Below are 19,222 nucleotides of genomic sequence, written 5' to 3'. Positions count from 1 at the left end.
TACAAATCAAGCTGATGCTAACAACGGCTCGTTTTGAGCCGCTAATTTGCAGTGAAGTGGCGGCGCCAATAAAAGGTGTCACGCAGCTCGTCTAATTCCACATCCTGAGCTCGAAATGAGCAGATGTCTCTCGCTGAGTTTCGGCAGGGTCTTGCTTAGACGACACCATGGCACGTTTTCACTGGAGTAGATCATGAAATCGCGTCGTGAATGTGAATAAAACGATGGGCACTTCCAGCAGAGAAGGAGGCGACCCTGAAGCAGGCAGCTCTGGACAAATGTTTCTCCTTTGCCAGTGAAAGGCACTGCTTCACAAATTGGAAACTTCGAAGTGAAGCAGTGTTGGTGATTATCTTCGCTGCTTGTTCACCTTTTTAATTCTGATTCCGTGAAAGTCCATGGCATTACATATCGACATTCTGCCGTAGCTCTGCGCGTCTATTGGGCCAGTAGCGTAATGGATAACGCGTCTGACTTCGGATCAGAAGATTGTAGGTTCGAGTCCTACCTGGCTCGTGGGGAATGTCTCACTTTAACCGTGCCCCTCGTTGACGCTCCCCTGCAAAGCCCTGCCGGGACGTCGCTTCTGTGCTTCCGCATTTTAAACTTGCATTTGTCTTATTGTCCATTTCAAATTCCAGCTCACCACAACGGAGACCATTGTCGGTTTGGGGGTGCCTTTGTGGGTGAAAATGAGCATGAGTTCCTCAAAAGAGTGACAAGTCGTTGTGGAAGTGTCATACATCTGTGCCATTTAAGAACACAGGATAAAGTCATTGACATTTGCCCTGGGAACATTAGAACACACGACACTTTGGGCCAAAGTTGGAAACTGCGACTGCAATAGATGGCTCTCTGATCAGGCGGAATGGCCTTTTCCCACTTTGTAAATCTACGAAGACAAGTTGAAAATAATCTGCAACGAAAATGTTCATAAAGGGTGTTTTATTTACACTAAATACGATAGTATCTATCGCCTTGTCTTGTTATTTACTTGTGAAGATTCGGTACTCTCAGCACCGTGGCCCGGATCGTATTCCCGCTCATGGAATGGTTGTATTGTTCAGCTAACATATCGGTGTACCAGTACTTCGGCCGATTTTCCGATGCTAGCAGGTCATTGGTTTTGTCCAAAACATTATGAATGTTAACATAATACAAATAGCTGCAGTTGCTGGAAATCTGAGCCTAAAACGAAAATTGTTTGCGGAACGCAGAAAGACTGGCAACAGAAACATCGACTTTCCTGCTCCTCGGATGCTGCTGTGCTTTTCCAGCATTTTCTGATCTAAAATCAGGTTTCCAGCATCTGCAGTCCTCACTCCTGCCGAGTTCCTTCAGTGTCGCTGGTTCCCAATTCAAGAACTCCATCTCTGGCGGTTTCATATCTGTACCTCCATGCTGTGGAATTGAAGAGTGAAGAAAAGTAACTCACCCCCTCCATCTCTGGGGTAATTAGGGGCTGAAAGTGAATCGTATCACATTGAAGTATATCTACAAGCGACTTAATCTCTGTCTTTTATTGGGAACCATCTCTTTCATTGTAACCATCAGGAAAGACCATTTCGTTCGCGAAATAAAGAAATGAATATGTCACTAACCTTTGTTTGTTTCATGTCCAAGAATACTCAGATCAATAGCTCCCTTGATTACCTCTGCTGGTCATGTTCGCAAAGAGATCGAGCAAATTGCCAAGTGTGATTTTCCTTTCAATAAATAATTTTGACTCAATTTTGCTGCAAATATCTTTTCCTAACTTTGTGCTTTTCTTCTTTGACATTGGTGTCTCGCACCTTACAAATGACAGCAAAGGTATGAATGGAGATGGAAACATTTCACTCAAGTCAGCGGCAGCTTTCAATGAGATCACGGCTGATTTGGTCAGTGCTCAGGACGCAGTGCCGTCTGTAGTCATGGCCGAGTGGTTAAGGTGATGGATTAGAAATCCATTGGGGTTTCCCCACGTAGGTTCGAATCCTGCTGACTACGTTTTCCGTGCTTTGCTGCTGGAACAATTCAAAGTTCAGAAAGCCCGTTTTGCAAACCAGGCCTGTAATTTGATGAGACTTGAGAAACTCGAGTTCTTCATCAGAAATGCTCCACATTTAAAACATTATCTCTGTTTCACTTTCCAGATACACTGCTCGACACATCGGATTTCTGCAGTTGTTATTGAACGCCCTGAGCAGAAGTGCTGCTTTTCATTAGATTCCTTTAATCCCTTGTCCTCTGTTCTCTGACTCTGGTCATTGGCAACACTTCCTCTTGCTCGTCAGAGTGCTCATTCCCCACCGCTCCGTCTCCCATCATTACAAACAACCGCAGGAAATTGCCACTTAACCATCTTTGTTCCAAAGTGAAACTCACCAGCCTAGGAACTCTCTCCACCAAATGGGACTTCTCATCCCTGGACATGGAAAAGCCAGAGGATTGTGAAGAGATACTCTGAACATATTGTCAGTTGGCAGTTGGAAAAATGTTTAGGAAGCAAACCATATAATTTAGGCTCCAGCTTTGGAAATCTTGAGAAACTCTTTGGGAAATGGAATCACAGGAGATTGAAGAAGTGTAAATTGTCAGTCCGAGTAGAGGAAGGGACATTGACTCTGATGTTCTCGGCACAGGAATTGATCTGAGACATTGAAAGAATTATCGCTCCCGTACGTGAGCAATACAAACTTCATCTGGACGGTGGGACAATGAAAAACTCTGGAACACTCAAGACAATATCCAAATATTGACTGAGATCACGACAGTACGAGTACGATAGATGGGTCAGTTTTTGTCCAGTGTGTGCGGGAGGGATTCCTGACACAGTATGTAGACATGCCTTCAAGGGAAGATCCACTTTTGATTTTGTACTGGGTAACGAGCCTGGCCAGGTTTTAGATTTGGAAGTAGGTGAGCACTGTGGAGACAGCGATCACAATTCTCTAAGGTTTACTTTCGTGATGGAAAGGGATAGGTGTACTCCACGGAGCAAGAGTTTCAGCTGGTGGAAGGGAAATCACGATGCAATGAGGTAAGATTTAGGAAGTGCAGAGTTGGGTAGGAAACTGTAGGGGGTGAGCACATTAAAAATGTGAAGCTTATTCAAGGAAAAGCTCCTGTGTGTCCTCGATAAGTATGTACCTGCCAGGCAGGGAGGGAGATATAGAACGCGTGAGCCGTGGTTTACTAAGGAAGGTGGAATCCCTGGTCAAGAAGAACAAGAAGTCTTATGTTAGGACAAAACGTGAAAACTCAGTTAGAGCACTCGAGGTTTCCAACGGTCTCAGGAAAGACCGAAAAAGAGAGCTGGGAAGAGCCAGGAGGAGACATGAGAAGTTGTTGGCAGATAGGATCAGGGTTAACGCTAAGGCTTTCCATAGGTATGTCAGGAATAAAAGAATGACGAGAGTTAAATTTGGGACAATCAAGGATAATAGTGGGAAGTCGTGTGTGGAGTCAGTGGAGATAGAGGAAGCACTAAATAAATATTTTTCGACAGAGTTCGCTATAGATAATGAAAATGTTGGCGAGGAAGATACAGAGATACTTGGGTCTAGACTAGAAGAGATTGAGGTTCACAAGGAAGAGATATTAGAAATACTGCAGAGTGTGAAAATAGATAAGTCAGCTGGGCCGGATGGGATCTATCTGATGTTGTTTAGCAAATGCACTGCAGGAAGGTACAAATCAAGCTGATGCTAACAACGGCTCGTTTTGAGCCGCTAATTTGCAGTGAAGTGGCGGCGTCAATAAAAGGTGTCACGCAGCTCGTCTAATTCCACATCCTGAGCTCGAAATGAGCAGATGTCTCTCGCTGAGTTTCGGCAGGGTCTTGCTTAGACGACACCATGACACGTTTTCACTGGAGTAGATCAGGAAATCGCGTCGTGAATGTGAATAAAACGATGGGCACTTCCAGCAGAGAAGGAGGCGACCCTGAAGCAGGCAGCTCTGGACAAATGTTTCTCCTTTGCCAGTGAAAGGCACTGCTTCACAAATTGGAAACTTCGAAGTGAAGCAGTGTTGGTGATTATCTTCGCTGCTTGTTCACCTTTTTAATTCTGATTCCGTGAAAGTCCATGGCATTACATATCGACATTCTGCCGTGGCTGTGCGCGTCTATTGGGCCAGTAGCGTAATGGATAACGCGTCTGACTTCGGATCAGAAGATTGTAGGTTCGAGTCCTACCTGGCTCGTGGGGAATGTCTCCCTTTAACCGTGCCCCTCGTTGACGCTCCCCTGCAAAGCCCTGCCGGGACGTCGCTTCTGTGCTTCCGCATTTAAAACTTGCATTTGTCTTATTGTCCATTTCAAATTCCAGCTCACCACAACGGAGACCTCTGTCGGTTTGGGGGTGCCTTTGTGGGTGAAAATGAGCATGAGTTCCTCAAAAGAGTGACAAGTCGTTGTGGAAGTGTCATACATCTGTGCCATTTAAGAACACAGGATAAAGTCATTGACATTTGCCCTGGGAACATTAGAACACACGACACTTTGGGCCAAAGTTGGAAACTGCGACTGGAATAGATGGCTCTCTGATCAGGCGGAATGGCCTTTTCCCACTTTGTAAATCTACGAAGACAAGTTGAAAATAATCTGCAACGAAAATGTTCATAAAGGGTGTTTTATTTACACTAAATACGATAGTATCTATCGCCTTGTCTTGTTATTTACTTGTGAAGATTCGGTACTCTCAGCACCGTGGCCCGGATCGTATTCCCGCTCATGGAATGGTTGTATTGTTCAGCTAACATATCGGTGTACCAGTACTTCTGCCGATTTTCCGATGCTAGCAGCTCATTGGTTTTGTCCAAAACATTATGAATGTTAACATAATACAAATAGCTGCAGTTGCTGGAAATCTGAGCCTAAAACGAAAATTGTTTGCGGAACGCAGAAAGACTGGCAACAGAAACATCGACTTTCCTGCTCCTCGGATGCTGCTGTGCTTTTCCAGCATTTTCTGATCTAAAATCAGGTTTCCAGCATCTGCAGTCCTCACTCCTGCCGAGTTCCTTCAGTGTCGCTGGTTCCCAATTCAAGAACTCCATCTCTGGCGGTTTCATATCTGTACCTCCATGCTGTGGAATTGAAGAGTGAAGAAAAGTAACTCACCCCCTCCATCTCTGGGGTAATTAGGGGCTGAAAGTGAATCGTATCACATTGAAGTATATCTACAAGCGACTTAATCTCTGTCTTTTATTGGGAACCATCTCTTTCATTGTAACCATCAGGAAAGACCATTTCGTTCGCGAAATAAAGAAATGAATATGTCACTAACCTTTGTTTGTTTCATGTCCAAGAATACTCAGATCAAAAGCTCCCTTGATTACCTCTGCTGGTCATGTTCGCAAAGAGATCGAGCAAATTGCCAAGTGTGATTTTCCTTTCAATAAATAATTTTGACTCAATTTTGCTGCAAATATCTTTTCCTAACTTTGTGCTTTTCTTCTTTGACATTGGTGTCTCGCACCTTACAAATGACAGCAAAGGTATGAATGGAGATGGAAACATTTCACTCAAGTCAGCGGCAGCTTTCAATGAGATCACGGCTGATTTGGTCAGTGCTCAGGACGCAGTGCCGTCTGTCGTCATGGCCGAGTGGTTAAGGCAATGGATTAGAAATCCGTTGGGGTCTCCCCACGTAGATTCGAATCCTGCTGACTACGTTTTCCGTGCTTTGCTGCTGGAACAATTCAAAGTTCAGAAAGCCCGTTTTGCAAACCAGGCCTGTAATTTGATTAGACTTGAGAAACTCGAGTTCTTCATCAGAAATGCTCCACATTTAAAACATTATCTCGGTTTCTCTTTCCAGATACACTGCTCGACACATCGGGTTTCTGCAGTTGTTATTGAACGCCCTGAGCAGAAGTGCTGCTTTTCATTAGATTCCTTTAATCCCTTGTCCTCTGTTCTCTGACTCTGGTCATTGGCAACACTTCCTCTTGCTCGTCAGAGTGCTCATTCCCCACCGCTCCGTCTCCCATCATTACAAACAACCGCAGGAAATTGCCACTTAACCATCTTTGTTCCAAAGTGAAACTCACCAGCCTAGGAACTCTCTCCACCAAATGGGACTTCTCATCCCTGGACATGGAAAAGCCAGAGGACTGTGAAGAGATACTGTGAACATATTGTCAGTTGGCAGTTGGAAAAATGTTTAGGAAGCAAACCATATAATTTAGGCTCCAGCTTTGGAAATCTTGAGAAACTCTTTGGGAAATGGAATCACAGGAGATTGAAGAAGTGTAAATTGTCAGTCCGAGTAGAGGAAGGGACATTGACTCTGATGTTCTCGGCACAGGAATTGATCTGAGACATTGAAAGAATTATCGCTCCCGTACGTGAGCAATACAAACTTCATCTGGACGGTGGGACAATGAAAAACTCTGGAACACTCAAGACAATATCCAAATATTGACTGAGATCACGACAGTACGAGTACGATAGATGGGTCAGTTTTTGTCCAGTGTGTGCGGGAGGGATTCCTGACACAGTATGTAGACATGCCTTCAAGGGAAGAAGCCACTTTCGATTTAGTACTGGGTAACGAGAATGGCCAGGTTTTAGATTTGGAAGTAGGTGAGCACTGTGGATACAGCGATCACAATTCTCTCAGGTTTACTTTCGTGATGGAAAGGGATAGGTGTACTCCACGGAGCAAGAGTTTCAGCTGGTGGAAGGGAAATCACGATGCAATGAGGTAAGATTTCGGAAGCGCAGAGTTGGGTAGGAAACTGTAGGGGGTGAGCACATTAAAAATGTGAAGCTTATTCAAGGAAAAGCTCCTGTGTGTCCTCGATAAGTATGTACCTGCCAGGCAGGGAGGAAGATATAGAACGCGTGAGCCGTGGTTTACTAAGGAAGGTGGAATCCCTGGTCAAGAAGAACAAGAAGTCTTATGTTAGGACAAAACGTGAAAACTCAGTTAGAGCGCTCGAGGTTTCCAACGATCTCAGGAAAGACCTAAAAAGAGAGCTGGGAAGAGCCAGGAGGAGACATGAGAAGTTGTTGGCAGATAGGATCAGGGTTAACGCTAAGGCTTTCCATAGGTATGTCAGGAATAAAAGAATGACGAGAGTTAAATTTGGGACAATCAAGGATAATAGTGGGAAGTCGTGTGTGGAGTCAGTGGAGATAGAGGAAGCACTAAATAAATATTTTTCGACAGAGTTCGCTATAGATAATGAAAATGTTGGCGAGGAAGATACAGAGATACTTGCGTCTAGACTAGAAGAGATTGAGGTTCACAAGGAAGAGATATTAGAAATACTGCAGAGTGTGAAAATAGATAAGTCAGCTGGGCCGGATGGGATCTATCTGATGTTGTTTCGCAAATGCACTGCAGGAAGGTACAAATCAAGCTGATGCTAACAACGGCTCGTTTTGAGCCGCTAATTTGCAGTGAAGTGGCGGCGCCAATAAAAGGTGTCACGCAGCTCGTCTAATTCCACATCCTGAGCTCGAAATGAGCAGATGTCTCTCGCTGAGTTTCGGCAGGGTCTTGCTTAGACGACACCATGACACGTTTTCACTGGAGTAGATCAGGAAATCGCGTCGTGAATGTGAATAAAACGATGGGCACTTCCAGCAGAGAAGGAGGCGACCCTGAAGCAGGCAGCTCTGGACAAATGTTTCTCCTTTGCCAGTGAAAGGCACTGCTTCACAAATTGGAAACTTCGAAGTGAAGCAGTGTTGGTGATTATCTTCGCTGCTTGTTCACCTTTTTAATTCTGATTCCGTGAAAGTCCATGGCATTACATATCGACATTCTGCCGTTGCTGTGCGTGTCTTTTGGGCCAGTAGCGTAATGGATAACGCGTCTGACTTCGGATCAGAAGATTGTAGGTTCGAGTCCTACCTGGCTCGTGGGGAATGTCTCACTTTAACCGTGCCCCTCGCTGACGCTCCCCTGCAAAGCCCTGCCGGGACGTCGCTTCTGTGCTTCCGCATTTAAAACTTGCATTTGTCTTATTGTCCATTTCAAATTCCAACTCACCACAACGGAGACCTCTGTCGGTTTGGGGGTGCCTATGTGGGTGAAAATGAGCATGAGTTCCTCAAAAGAGTGACAAGTCGTTGTGGAAGTGTCATACATCTGTGCCATTTAAGAACACAGGATAAAGTCATTGACATTTGCCCTGGGAACATTAGAACACACGACACTTTGGGCCAAAGTTGGAAACTGCGACTGGAATAGATGGCTCTCTGATCAGGCGGAATGGCCTTTTCCCACTTTGTAAATCTACGAAGACAAGTTGAAAATAATCTGCAACGAAAATGTTCATAAAGGGTGTTTTATTTACACTAAATACGATAGTATCTATCGCCTTGTCTTGTTATTTACTTGTGAAGATTCGGTACTCTCAGCACCGTGGCCCGGATCGTATTCCCGCTCATGGAATGGTTGTATTGTTCAGCTAACATATCGGTGTACCAGTACTTCTGCCGATTTTCCGATGCTAGCAGCTCATTGGTTTTGTCCAAAACATTATGAATGTTAACATAATACAAATAGCTGCAGTTGCTGGAAATCTGAGCCTAAAACGAAAATTGTTTGCGGAACGCAGAAAGACTGGCAACAGAAACATCGACTTTCCTGCTCCTCGGATGCTGCTGTGCTTTTCCAGCATTTTCTGATCTAAAATCAGGTTTCCAGCATCTGCAGTCCTCACTCCTGCCGAGTTCCTTCAGTGTCGCTGGTTCCCAATTCAAGAACTCCATCTCTGGCGGTTTCATATCTGTACCTCCATGCTGTGGAATTGAAGAGTGAAGAAAAGTAACTCACCCCCTCCATCTCTGGGGTAATTAGGGGCTGAAAGTGAATCGTATCACATTGAAGTATATCTACAAGCGACTTGATCTCTGTCTTTTATTGGGAACCATCTCTTTCATTGTAACCATCAGGAAAGACCATTTCGTTCGCTAAATAAAGAAATGAATATGTCACTAACCTTTGTTTGTTTCATGTCCAAGAATACTCAGATCAATAGCTCCCTTGATTACCTCTGCTGGTCATGTTCGCAAAGAGATCGAGCAAATTGCCAAGTGTGATTTTCCTTTCAATAAATAATTTTGACTCAATTTTGCTGCAAATATCTTTTCCTAACTTTGTGCTTTTCTTCTTTGACATTGGTGTCTCGCACCTTACAAATGACAGCAAAGGTATGAATGGAGATGGAAACATTTCACTCAAGTCAGCGGCAGCTTTCAATGAGATCACGACTGATTTGGTCAGTGCTCAGGGCGCGGTGCCGTCTGTAGTCATGGCCGAGTGGTTAAGGCGATGGGTTAGAAATCCATTGGGGTCTCCCCACGTAGGTTCGAGTCCTGCTGACTACGTTTTCCGTGCTTTGCTGCTGGAACAATTCAAAGTTCAGAAAGCCCGTTTTACAAACCAGGCCTGTAATTTGATTAGACTTGAGAAACTCGAGTTCTTCATCAGAAATGCTCCACATTTAAAACATTATCTCTGTTTCTCTTTCCAGATACACTGCTCGACACATCGGGTTTCTGCAGTTGTTATTGAACGCCCTGAGCAGAAGTGCTGCTTTTCATTAGATTCCTTTAATCCCTTGTCCTCTGTTCTCTGACTCTGGTCATTGGCAACACTTCCTCTTGCTCGTCAGAGTGCTCATTCCCCACCGCTCCGTCTCCCATCATTACAAACAACCGCAGGAAATTGCCACTTAACCATCTTTGTTCCAAAGTGAAACTCACCAGCCTAGGAACTCTCTCCACCAAATGGGACTTCTCATCCCTGGACATGGAAAAGCCAGAGGATTGTGAAGAGATACTGTGAACATATTGTCAGTTGGCAGTTGGAAAAATGTTTAGGAAGCAAACCATATAATTTAGGCTCCAGCTTTGGAAATCTTGAGAAACTCTTTGGGAAATGGAATCACAGGAGATTGAAGAAGTGTAAATTGTCAGTCCGAGTAGAGGAAGGGACATTGACTCTGATGTTCTCGGCACAGGAATTGATCTGAGACATTGAAAGAATTATCGCTCCCGTACGTGAGCAATACAAACTTCATCTGGACGGTGGGACAATGAAAAGCTCTGGAACACTCAAGACAATATCCAAATATTGACTGAGATCACGACAGTACGAGTACGATAGATGGGTCAGTTTTTGTCCAGTGTGTGCGGGAGGGCTTCCTGACACAGTATGTAGACATGCCTTCAAGGGAAGAAGCCACTTTCGATTTAGTACTGGGTAACGAGCCTGGCCAGGTTTTAGATTTGGAAGTAGGTGAGCACTGTGGAGACAGCGATCACAATTCTCTCAGGTTTACTTTCGTGATGGAAAGGGATAGGTGTACTCCACGGAGCAAGAGTTTCAGCTGGTGGAAGGGAAATCACGATGCAATGAGGTAAGATTTAGGAAGCGCAGAGTTGGGTAGGAAACTGTAGGGGGTGAGCACATTAAAAATGTGAAGCTTATTCAAGGAAAAGCTCCTGTGTGTCCTCGATAAGTATGTACCTGCCAGGCAGGGAGGAAGATATAGAACGCGTGAGCCGTGGTTTACTAAGGAAGGTGGAATCCCTGGTCAAGAAGAACAAGAAGTCTTATGTTAGGACAAAACGTGAAAACTCAGTTAGAGCGCTCGAGGTTTCCAACGATCTCAGGAAAGACCTAAAAAGAGAGCTGGGAAGAGCCAGGAGGAGACATGAGAAGTTGTTGGCAGATAGGATCAGGGTTAACGCTAAGGCTTTCCATAGGTATGTCAGGAATAAAAGAATGACGAGAGTTAAATTTGGGACAATCAAGGATAATAGTGGGAAGTCGTGTGTGGAGTCAGTGGAGATAGAGGAAGCACTAAATAAATATTTTTCGACAGAGTTCGCTATAGATAATGAAAATGTTGGCGAGGAAGATACAGAGATACTTGCGTCTAGACTAGAAGAGATTGAGGTTCACAAGGAAGAGATATTAGAAATACTGCAGAGTGTGAAAATAGATAAGTCAGCTGGGCCGGATGGGATCTATCTGATGTTGTTTAGCAAATGCACTGCAGGAAGCTGATGCTAACAACGGCTCGTTTTGAGCCGCTAATTTGCAGTGAAGTGGCGGCGCCAATAAAAGGTGTCACGCAGCTCGTCTAATTCCACATCCTGAGCTCGAAATGAGCAGATGTCTCTCGCTGAGTTTCGGCAGGGTCTTGCTTAGACGACACCATGACACGTTTTCACTGGAGTAGATCATGAAATCGCATCGTGAATGTGAATAAAACGATGGGCACTTCCAGCAGAGAAGGAGGCGACCCTGAAGCAGGCAGCTCTGGACAAATGTTTCTCCTTTGCCAGTGAAAGGCACTGCTTCACAAATTGGAAACTTCGAAGTGAAGCAGTGTTGGTGATTATCTTCGCTGCTTGTTCACCTTTTTAATTCTGATTCCGTGAAAGTCCATGGCATTACATATCGACATTCTGCCGCGGCTGTGCGCGTCTATTGGGCCAGTAGCGTAATGGATAACGCGTCTGACTTCGGATCAGAAGATTGTAGGTTCGAGTCCTACCTGGCTCGTGGGCAATGTCTCACTTTAACCGTGCCCCTCGTTGACGCTCCCCTGCAAAGCCCTGCCGGGACGTCGCTTCTGTGCTTCCGCATTTAAAACTTGCATTTGTCTTATTGTCCATTTCAAATTCCAGCTCACCACAACGGAGACCTCTGTCGGTTTGGGGGTGCCTATGTGGGTGAAAATGAGCATGAGTTCCTCAAAAGAGTGACAAGTCGTTGTGGAAGTGTCATACATCTGTGCCATTTAAGAACACAGGATAAAGTCATTGACATTTGCCCTGGGAACATTAGAACACACGACACTTTGGGCCAAAGTTGGAAACTGCGACTGGAATAGATGGGTCTCTGATCAGGCGGAATGGCCTTTTCCCACTTTGTAAATCTACGAAGACAAGTTGAAAATAATCTGCAACGAAAATGTTCATAAAGGGTGTTTTACTTACACTAAATACGATAGTATCTATCGCCTTGTCTTGTTATTTACTTGTGAAGATTCGGTACTCTCAGCACCGTGGCCCGGATCGTATTCCCACTCATGGAATGGTTGTATTGTTCAGCTAACATATCGGTGTACCAGTACTTCTGCCGATTTTCCGATGCTAGCAGGTCATTGGTTTTGTCCAAAACATTATGAATGTTAACATAATACAAATAGCTGCAGTTGCTGGAAATCTGAGCCTAAAACGAAAATTGTTTGCGGAACGCAGAAAGACTGGCAACAGAAACATCGACTTTCCTGCTCCTCGGATGCTGCTGTGCTTTTCCAGCATTTTCTGATCTAAAATCAGGTTTCCAGCATCTGCAGTCCTCACTCCTGCCGAGTTCCTTCAGTGTCGCTGGTTCCCAATTCAAGAACTCCATCTCTGGCGGTTTCATATCTGTACCTCCATGCTGTGGAATTGAAGAGTGAAGAAAAGTAACTCACCCCCTCCATCTCTGGGGTAATTAGGGGCTGAAAGTGAATCGTATCACATTGAAGTATATCTACAAGCGACTTGATCTCTGTCTTTTATTGGGAACCATCTCTTTCATTGTAACCATCAGGAAAGACCATTTCGTTCGCTAAATAAAGAAATGAATATGTCACTAACCTTTGTTTGTTTCATGTCCAAGAATACTCAGATCAATAGCTCCCTTGATTACCTCTGCTGGTCATGTTCGCAAAGAGATCGAGCAAATTGCCAAGTGTGATTTTCCTTTCAATAAATAATTTTGACTCAATTTTGCTGCAAATATCTTTTCCTAACTTTGTGCTTTTCTTCTTTGACATTGGTGTCTCGCACCTTACAAATGACAGCAAAGGTATGAATGGAGATGGAAACATTTCACTCAAGTCAGCGGCAGCTTTCAATGAGATCACGACTGATTTGTTCAGTGCTCAGGGTGCGGTGCCGTCTGTAGTCATGGCCGAGTGGTTAAGGCGATGGGTTAGAAATCCATTGGGGTCTCCCCACGTAGGTTCGAGTCCTGCTGACTACGTTTTCCGTGCTTTGCTGCTGGAACAATTCAAAGTTCAGAAAGCCCGTTTTACAAACCAGGCCTGTAATTTGATTAGACTTGAGAAACTCGAGTTCTTCATCAGAAATGCTCCACATTTAAAACATTATCTCTGTTTCTCTTTCCAGATACACTGCTCGACACATCGGGTTTCTGCAGTTGTTATTGAACGCCCTGAGCAGAAGTGCTGCTTTTCATTAGATTCCTTTAATCCCTTGTCCTCTGTTCTCTGACTCTGGTCATTGGCAACACTTCCTCTTGCTCGTCAGAGTGCTCATTCCCCACCGCTCCGTCTCCCATCATTACAAACAACCGCAGGAAATTGCCACTTAACCATCTTTGTTCCAAAGTGAAACTCACCAGCCTAGGAACTCTCTCCACCAAATGGGACTTCTCATCCCTGGACATGGAAAAGCCAGAGGATTGTGAAGAGATACTGTGAACATATTGTCAGTTGGCAGTTGGAAAAATGTTTAGGAAGCAAACCATATAATTTAGGCTCCAGCTTTGGAAATCTTGAGAAACTCTTTGGGAAATGGAATCACAGGAGATTGAAGAAGTGTAAATTGTCAGTCCGAGTAGAGGAAGGGACATTGACTCTGATGTTCTCGGCACAGGAATTGATCTGAGACATTGAAAGAATTATCGCTCCCGTACGTGAGCAATACAAACTTCATCTGGACGGTGGGACAATGAAAAGCTCTGGAACACTCAAGACAATATCCAAATATTGACTGAGATCACGACAGTACGAGTACGATAGATGGGTCAGTTTTTGTCCAGTGTGTGCGGGAGGGCTTCCTGACACAGTATGTAGACATGCCTTCAAGGGAAGAAGCCACTTTCGATTTAGTACTGGGTAACGAGCCTGGCCAGGTTTTAGATTTGGAAGTAGGTGAGCACTGTGGAGACAGCGATCACAATTCTCTCAGGTTTACTTTCGTGATGGAAAGGGATAGGTGTACTCCACGGAGCAAGAGTTTCAGCTGGTGGAAGGGAAATCACGATGCAATGAGGTAAGATTTAGGAAGCGCAGAGTTGGGTAGGAAACTGTAGGGGGTGAGCACATTAAAAATGTGAAGCTTATTCAAGGAAAAGCTCCTGTGTGTCCTCGATAAGTATGTACCTGCCAGGCAGGGAGGAAGATATAGAACGCGTGAGCCGTGGTTTACTAAGGAAGGTGGAATCCCTGGTCAAGAAGAACAAGAAGTCTTATGTTAGGACAAAACGTGAAAACTCAGTTAGAGCGCTCGAGGTTTCCAACGATCTCAGGAAAGACCTAAAAAGAGAGCTGGGAAGAGCCAGGAGGAGACATGAGAAGTTGTTGGCAGATAGGATCAGGGTTAACGCTAAGGCTTTCCATAGGTATGTCAGGAATAAAAGAATGACGAGAGTTAAATTTGGGACAATCAAGGATAATAGTGGGAAGTCGTGTGTGGAGTCAGTGGAGATAGAGGAAGCACTAAATAAATATTTTTCGACAGAGTTCGCTATAGATAATGAAAATGTTGGCGAGGAAGATACAGAGATACTTGCGTCTAGACTAGAAGAGATTGAGGTTCACAAGGAAGAGATATTAGAAATACTGCAGAGTGTGAAAATAGATAAGTCAGCTGGGCCGGATGGGATCTATCTGATGTTGTTTAGCAAATGCACTGCAGGAAGCTGATGCTAACAACGGCTCGTTTTGAGCCGCTAATTTGCAGTGAAGTGGCGGCGCCAATAAAAGGTGTCACGCAGCTCGTCTAATTCCACATCCTGAGCTCGAAATGAGCAGATGTCTCTCGCTGAGTTTCGGCAGGGTCTTGCTTAGACGACACCATGACACGTTTTCACTGGAGTAGATCATGAAATCGCATCGTGAATGTGAATAAAACGATGGGCACTTCCAGCAGAGAAGGAGGCGACCCTGAAGCAGGCAGCTCTGGACAAATGTTTCTCCTTTGCCAGTGAAAGGCACTGCTTCACAAATTGGAAACTTCGAAGTGAAGCAGTGTTGGTGATTATCTTCGCTGCTTGTTCACCTTTTTAATTCTGATTCCGTGAAAGTCCATGGCATTACATATCGACATTCTGCCGCGGCTGTGCGCGTCTATTGGGCCAGTAGCGTAATGGATAACGCGTCTGACTTCGGATCAGAAGATTGTAGGTTCGAGTCCTACCTGGCTCGTGGGCAATGTCTCACTTTAACCGTGCCCCTCGTTGACGCTCCCCTGCAAAGCCCTGCCGGGACGTCGCTTCTGTGCTTCCGCATTTAAAACTTGCATTTGTCTTATTGTCCATTTCAAATTCCAGCTCACCACAACGGAGACCTCTGTCGGTTTGGGGGTGCCTATGTGGGTGAAAATGAGCATGAGTTCCTCAAAAGAGTGACAAGTCGTTGTGGAAGTGTCATACATCTGTGCCATTTAAGAACACAGGATAAAGTCATTGACATTTGCCCTGGGAACATTAGAACACACGACACTTTGGGCCAAAGTTGGAAACTGCGACTGGAATAGATGGGTCTCTGATCAGGCGGAATGGCCTTTTCCCACTTTGTAAATCTACGAAGACAAGTTGAAAATAATCTGCAACGAAAATGTTCATAAAGGGTGTTTTATTTACACTAAATACGATAGTATCTATCGCCTTGTCTTGTTATTTACTTGTGAAGATTCGGTACTCTCAGCACCGTGGCCCGGATCGTATTCCCACTCATGGAATGGTTGTATTGTTCAGCTAACATATCGGTGTACCAGTACTTCTGCCGATTTTCCGATGCTAGCAGGTCATTGGTTTTGTCCAAAACATTATGAATGTTAACATAATACAAATAGCTGCAGTTGCTGGAAATCTGAGCCTAAAACGAAAATTGTTTGCGGAACGCAGAAAGACTGGCAACAGAAACATCGACTTTCCTGCTCCTCGGATGCTGCTGTGCTTTTCCAGCATTTTCTGATCTAAAATCAGGTTTCCAGCATCTGCAGTCCTCACTCCTGCCGAGTTCCTTCAGTGTCGCTGGTTCCCAATTCAAGAACTCCATCTCTGGCGGTTTCATATCTGTACCTCCATGCTGTGGAATTGAAGAGTGAAGAAAAGTAACTCACCCCCTCCATCTCTGGGGTAATTAGGGGCTGAAAGTGAATCGTATCACATTGATGTATATCTACAAGCGACTTGATCTCTGTCTTTTATTGGGAACCATCTCTTTCATTGTAACCATCAGGAAAGACCATTTCGTTCGCTAAATAAAGAAATGAATATGTCACTAACCTTTGTTTGTTTCATGTCCAAGAATACTCAGATCAATAGCTGCCTTGATTACCTCTGCTGGTCATGTTCGCAAAGAGATCGAGCAAATTGCCAAGTGTGATTTTCCTTTCAATAAATAATTTTGACTCAATTTTGCTGCAAATATCTTTTCCTAACTTTGTGCTTTTCTTCTTTGACATTGGTGTCTCGCACCTTACAAATGACAGCAAAGGTATGAATGGAGATGGAAACATTTCACTCAAGTCAGCGGCAGCTTTCAATGAGATCACGACTGATTTGGTCAGTGCTCAGGGGGCAGTGCCGTCTGTAGTCATGGCCGAGTGGTTAAGGCGATGGATTAGAAATCCATTGGGGTTTCCCCACGTAGGTTCGAATCCTGCTGACTACGTTATCTGTGCTTTGCTGCTGGAACAATTCAAAGTTCCGAAGGCCTGTAATTTGATGAGACTTGAGAAACTCGAGTTCTTCATCAGAAATGCTCCACATTTAAAACATTATCTGTTTCTCTTTCCAGATACACTGCTCGACACATCGGATTTCTGCAGTTGTTATTGAACGCCCTGAGCAGAAGTGCTGCTTTTCATTAGATTCCTTTAATCCCTTGTCCTCTGTTCTCTGACTCTGGTCATTGGCAACACTTCCTCTTGCTCGTCAGAGTGCTCATTCCCCACCGCTCCGTCTCCCATCATTACAAACAACCGCAGGAAATTGCCACTTAACCATCTTTGTTCCAAAGTGAAACTCACCAGCCTAGGAACTCTCTCCACCAAATGGGACTTCTCATCCCTGGACATGGAAAAGCCAGAGGATTGTGAAGAGATACTGTGAACATATTGTCAGTTGGCAGTTGGAAAAATGTTTAGGAAGCAAACCATATAATTTAGGCTCCAGCTTTGGAAATCTTGAGAAACTCTTTGGGAAATGGAATCACAGGAGATTGAAGAAGTGTAAATTGTCAGTCCGAGTAGAGGAAGGGACATTGACTCTGATGTTCTCGGCACAGGAATTGATCTGAGACATTGAAAGAATTCTCGCTCCCGTACGTGAGCAATACAAACTTCATCTGGACGGTGGGACAATGAAAAACTCTGGAACACTCAAGACAATATCCAAATATTGACTGAGATCACGACAGTACGAGTACGATAGATGGGTCAGTTTTTGTCCAGTGTGTGCGGGAGGGATTCCTGACACAGTATGTAGACATGGCTTCAAGGGAAGAAGCCACTTTCGATTTAGTACTGGGTAAGGAGCCTGGCCAGGTTTTAGATTTGGAAGTAGGTGAGCACTGTGGAGACAGTGATCACAATTCTCTTAGGTTTACTTTCGTGATGGAAAGGGATAGGTGTACTCCACGGAGCAAGAGTTTCAGCTGGTGGAAGGGAAATCACGATGCAATGAGGTAAGATTTAGGAAGCGCAGAGTTGGGTAGGAAACTGTAGGGGGTGAGCACATTAAAAATGTGAAGCTTATTCAAGGAAAAGCTCCTGTGTGTCCTCGATAAGTATGTACCTGTCAGGCAGGGAGGAAGATATAGAACGCATGAGCCGTGGTTTACTAAGGAAGGTGGAATCCCTGGTCAAGAAGAACAAGAAGTCTTATGTTAGGACAAAACGTGAAAACTCAGTTAGAGCGCTCGAGGTTTCCAACGATCTCAGGAAAGACCTAAAAAGAGAGCTGGGAAGAGCCAGGAGGAGACATGAGAAGTTGTTGGCAGATAGGATCAGGGTTAACGCTAAGGCTTTCCATAGGTATGTCATGAATAAAAGAATGACGAGAGTTAAATTTGGGACAATCAAGGATAATAGTGGGAAGTCGTGTGTGGAGTCAGTGGAGATAGAGGAAGCACTAAATAAATATTTTTCGACAGAGTTCGCTATAGATAATGAAAACGTTGGCGAGGAAGATACAGAGATACTTGCGTCTAGACTAGAAGAGATTGAGGTTCACAAGGAAGAGATATTAGAAATACTGCAGAGTGTGAAAATAGATAAGTCAGCTGGGCCGGATGGGATCTATCTGATGTTGTTTAGCAAATGCACTGCAGGAAGGTACAAATCAAGCTGATGCTAACAACGGCTCGTTTTGAGCCGCTAATTTGCAGTGAAGTGGCGGCGCCAATAAAAGGTGTCACGCAGCTCATCTAATTCCACATCCTGAGCTCGAAATGAGCAGATGTCTCTCGCTGAGTTTCGGCAGGGTCTTGCTTAGACGACACCATGACACGTTTTCACTGGAGTAGATCATGAAATCGCGTCGTGAATGTGAATAAAACGATGGGCACTTCCAGCAGAGAAGGAGGCGACCCTGAAGCAGGCAGCTCTGGACAAATGTTTCTCCTTTGCCAGTGAAAGGCACTGCTTCACAAATTGGAAACTTCGAAGTGAAGCAGTGTTGGTGATTATCTTCGCTGCTTGTTCACCTTTTTAATTCTGATTCCGTGAAAGTCCATGGCATTACATATCGACATTCTGCCGTTGCTGCGCGTGTCTATTGGGCCAGTAGCGTAATGGATAACGCGTCTGACTTCGGATCAGAAGATTGTAGGTTCGAGTCCTACCTGGCTCGTGGGGAATGTCTCACTTTAACCGTGCCCCGCGTTGACGCTCCCCTGCAAAGCCCTGCCGGGACGTCGCTTCTGTGCTTCCGCATTTAAAACTTGCATTTGTCTTATTGTCCATTTCAAATTCCAGCTCAACACAACGGAGACCTCTGTCGGTTTCGGGGTGCCTTTCTGTGTGTCTCCCTTTGTGGGTGAAAATGAGCATGAGTTCCTCAAAAGAGTGACAAGTCGTTGTGGAAGTGTCATACATCTGTGCCGTTTAAGAACACAGGATAAAGTCATTGACATTTGCCCTGGGAACATTAGAACACACGACACTTTGGGCCAAAGTTGGAAACTGCGACTGGAATAGATGGCTCTCTGATCAGGCGGAATGGCCTTTTCCCACTTT

General features: G+C 44.7%; 11 non-coding genes across 11 annotated transcripts; all 11 read left to right on the top strand.

The window, feature by feature from the left end:
* Positions 1 to 443: 443 nt before the first annotated feature.
* On the top strand, positions 444 to 516 carry trnar-ucg (transfer RNA arginine (anticodon UCG)). Its single transcript has one exon. It is a non-coding gene; the product is annotated as a tRNA-Arg (tRNA).
* Positions 517 to 1,907: 1,391 nt separating this feature from the next.
* trnas-aga (transfer RNA serine (anticodon AGA)) lies at positions 1,908 to 1,989 on the top strand. Its single transcript has one exon. It is a non-coding gene; the product is annotated as a tRNA-Ser (tRNA).
* A 2,126-nt stretch (positions 1,990 to 4,115) lies between these two features.
* On the top strand, positions 4,116 to 4,188 carry trnar-ucg (transfer RNA arginine (anticodon UCG)). Its single transcript has one exon. It is a non-coding gene; the product is annotated as a tRNA-Arg (tRNA).
* Positions 4,189 to 5,579: 1,391 nt separating this feature from the next.
* trnas-aga (transfer RNA serine (anticodon AGA)) lies at positions 5,580 to 5,661 on the top strand. The gene has a single exon. It is a non-coding gene; the product is annotated as a tRNA-Ser (tRNA).
* A 2,127-nt stretch (positions 5,662 to 7,788) lies between these two features.
* On the top strand, positions 7,789 to 7,861 carry trnar-ucg (transfer RNA arginine (anticodon UCG)). Its single transcript has one exon. It is a non-coding gene; the product is annotated as a tRNA-Arg (tRNA).
* Positions 7,862 to 9,252: 1,391 nt separating this feature from the next.
* On the top strand, positions 9,253 to 9,334 carry trnas-aga (transfer RNA serine (anticodon AGA)). Its single transcript has one exon. It is a non-coding gene; the product is annotated as a tRNA-Ser (tRNA).
* A 2,115-nt stretch (positions 9,335 to 11,449) lies between these two features.
* On the top strand, positions 11,450 to 11,522 carry trnar-ucg (transfer RNA arginine (anticodon UCG)). Its single transcript has one exon. It is a non-coding gene; the product is annotated as a tRNA-Arg (tRNA).
* Positions 11,523 to 12,913: 1,391 nt separating this feature from the next.
* Positions 12,914 to 12,995, top strand: trnas-aga (transfer RNA serine (anticodon AGA)). The gene has a single exon. It is a non-coding gene; the product is annotated as a tRNA-Ser (tRNA).
* A 2,115-nt stretch (positions 12,996 to 15,110) lies between these two features.
* On the top strand, positions 15,111 to 15,183 carry trnar-ucg (transfer RNA arginine (anticodon UCG)). Its single transcript has one exon. It is a non-coding gene; the product is annotated as a tRNA-Arg (tRNA).
* A 1,391-nt stretch (positions 15,184 to 16,574) lies between these two features.
* trnas-aga (transfer RNA serine (anticodon AGA)) lies at positions 16,575 to 16,656 on the top strand. Its single transcript has one exon. It is a non-coding gene; the product is annotated as a tRNA-Ser (tRNA).
* Positions 16,657 to 18,763: 2,107 nt separating this feature from the next.
* trnar-ucg (transfer RNA arginine (anticodon UCG)) lies at positions 18,764 to 18,836 on the top strand. The gene has a single exon. It is a non-coding gene; the product is annotated as a tRNA-Arg (tRNA).
* Positions 18,837 to 19,222: the final 386 nt, after the last annotated feature.

The sequence above is a fragment of the Chiloscyllium punctatum genome, chromosome 13 (genome assembly GCF_047496795.1).
Source record: "Chiloscyllium punctatum isolate Juve2018m chromosome 13, sChiPun1.3, whole genome shotgun sequence".
Lineage (NCBI taxonomy): Eukaryota > Metazoa > Chordata > Chondrichthyes > Orectolobiformes > Hemiscylliidae > Chiloscyllium > Chiloscyllium punctatum.
The sequence above is the reverse complement of the archived record's forward strand: the minus strand, read 5'-3'. Positions and strand labels throughout refer to the sequence as shown.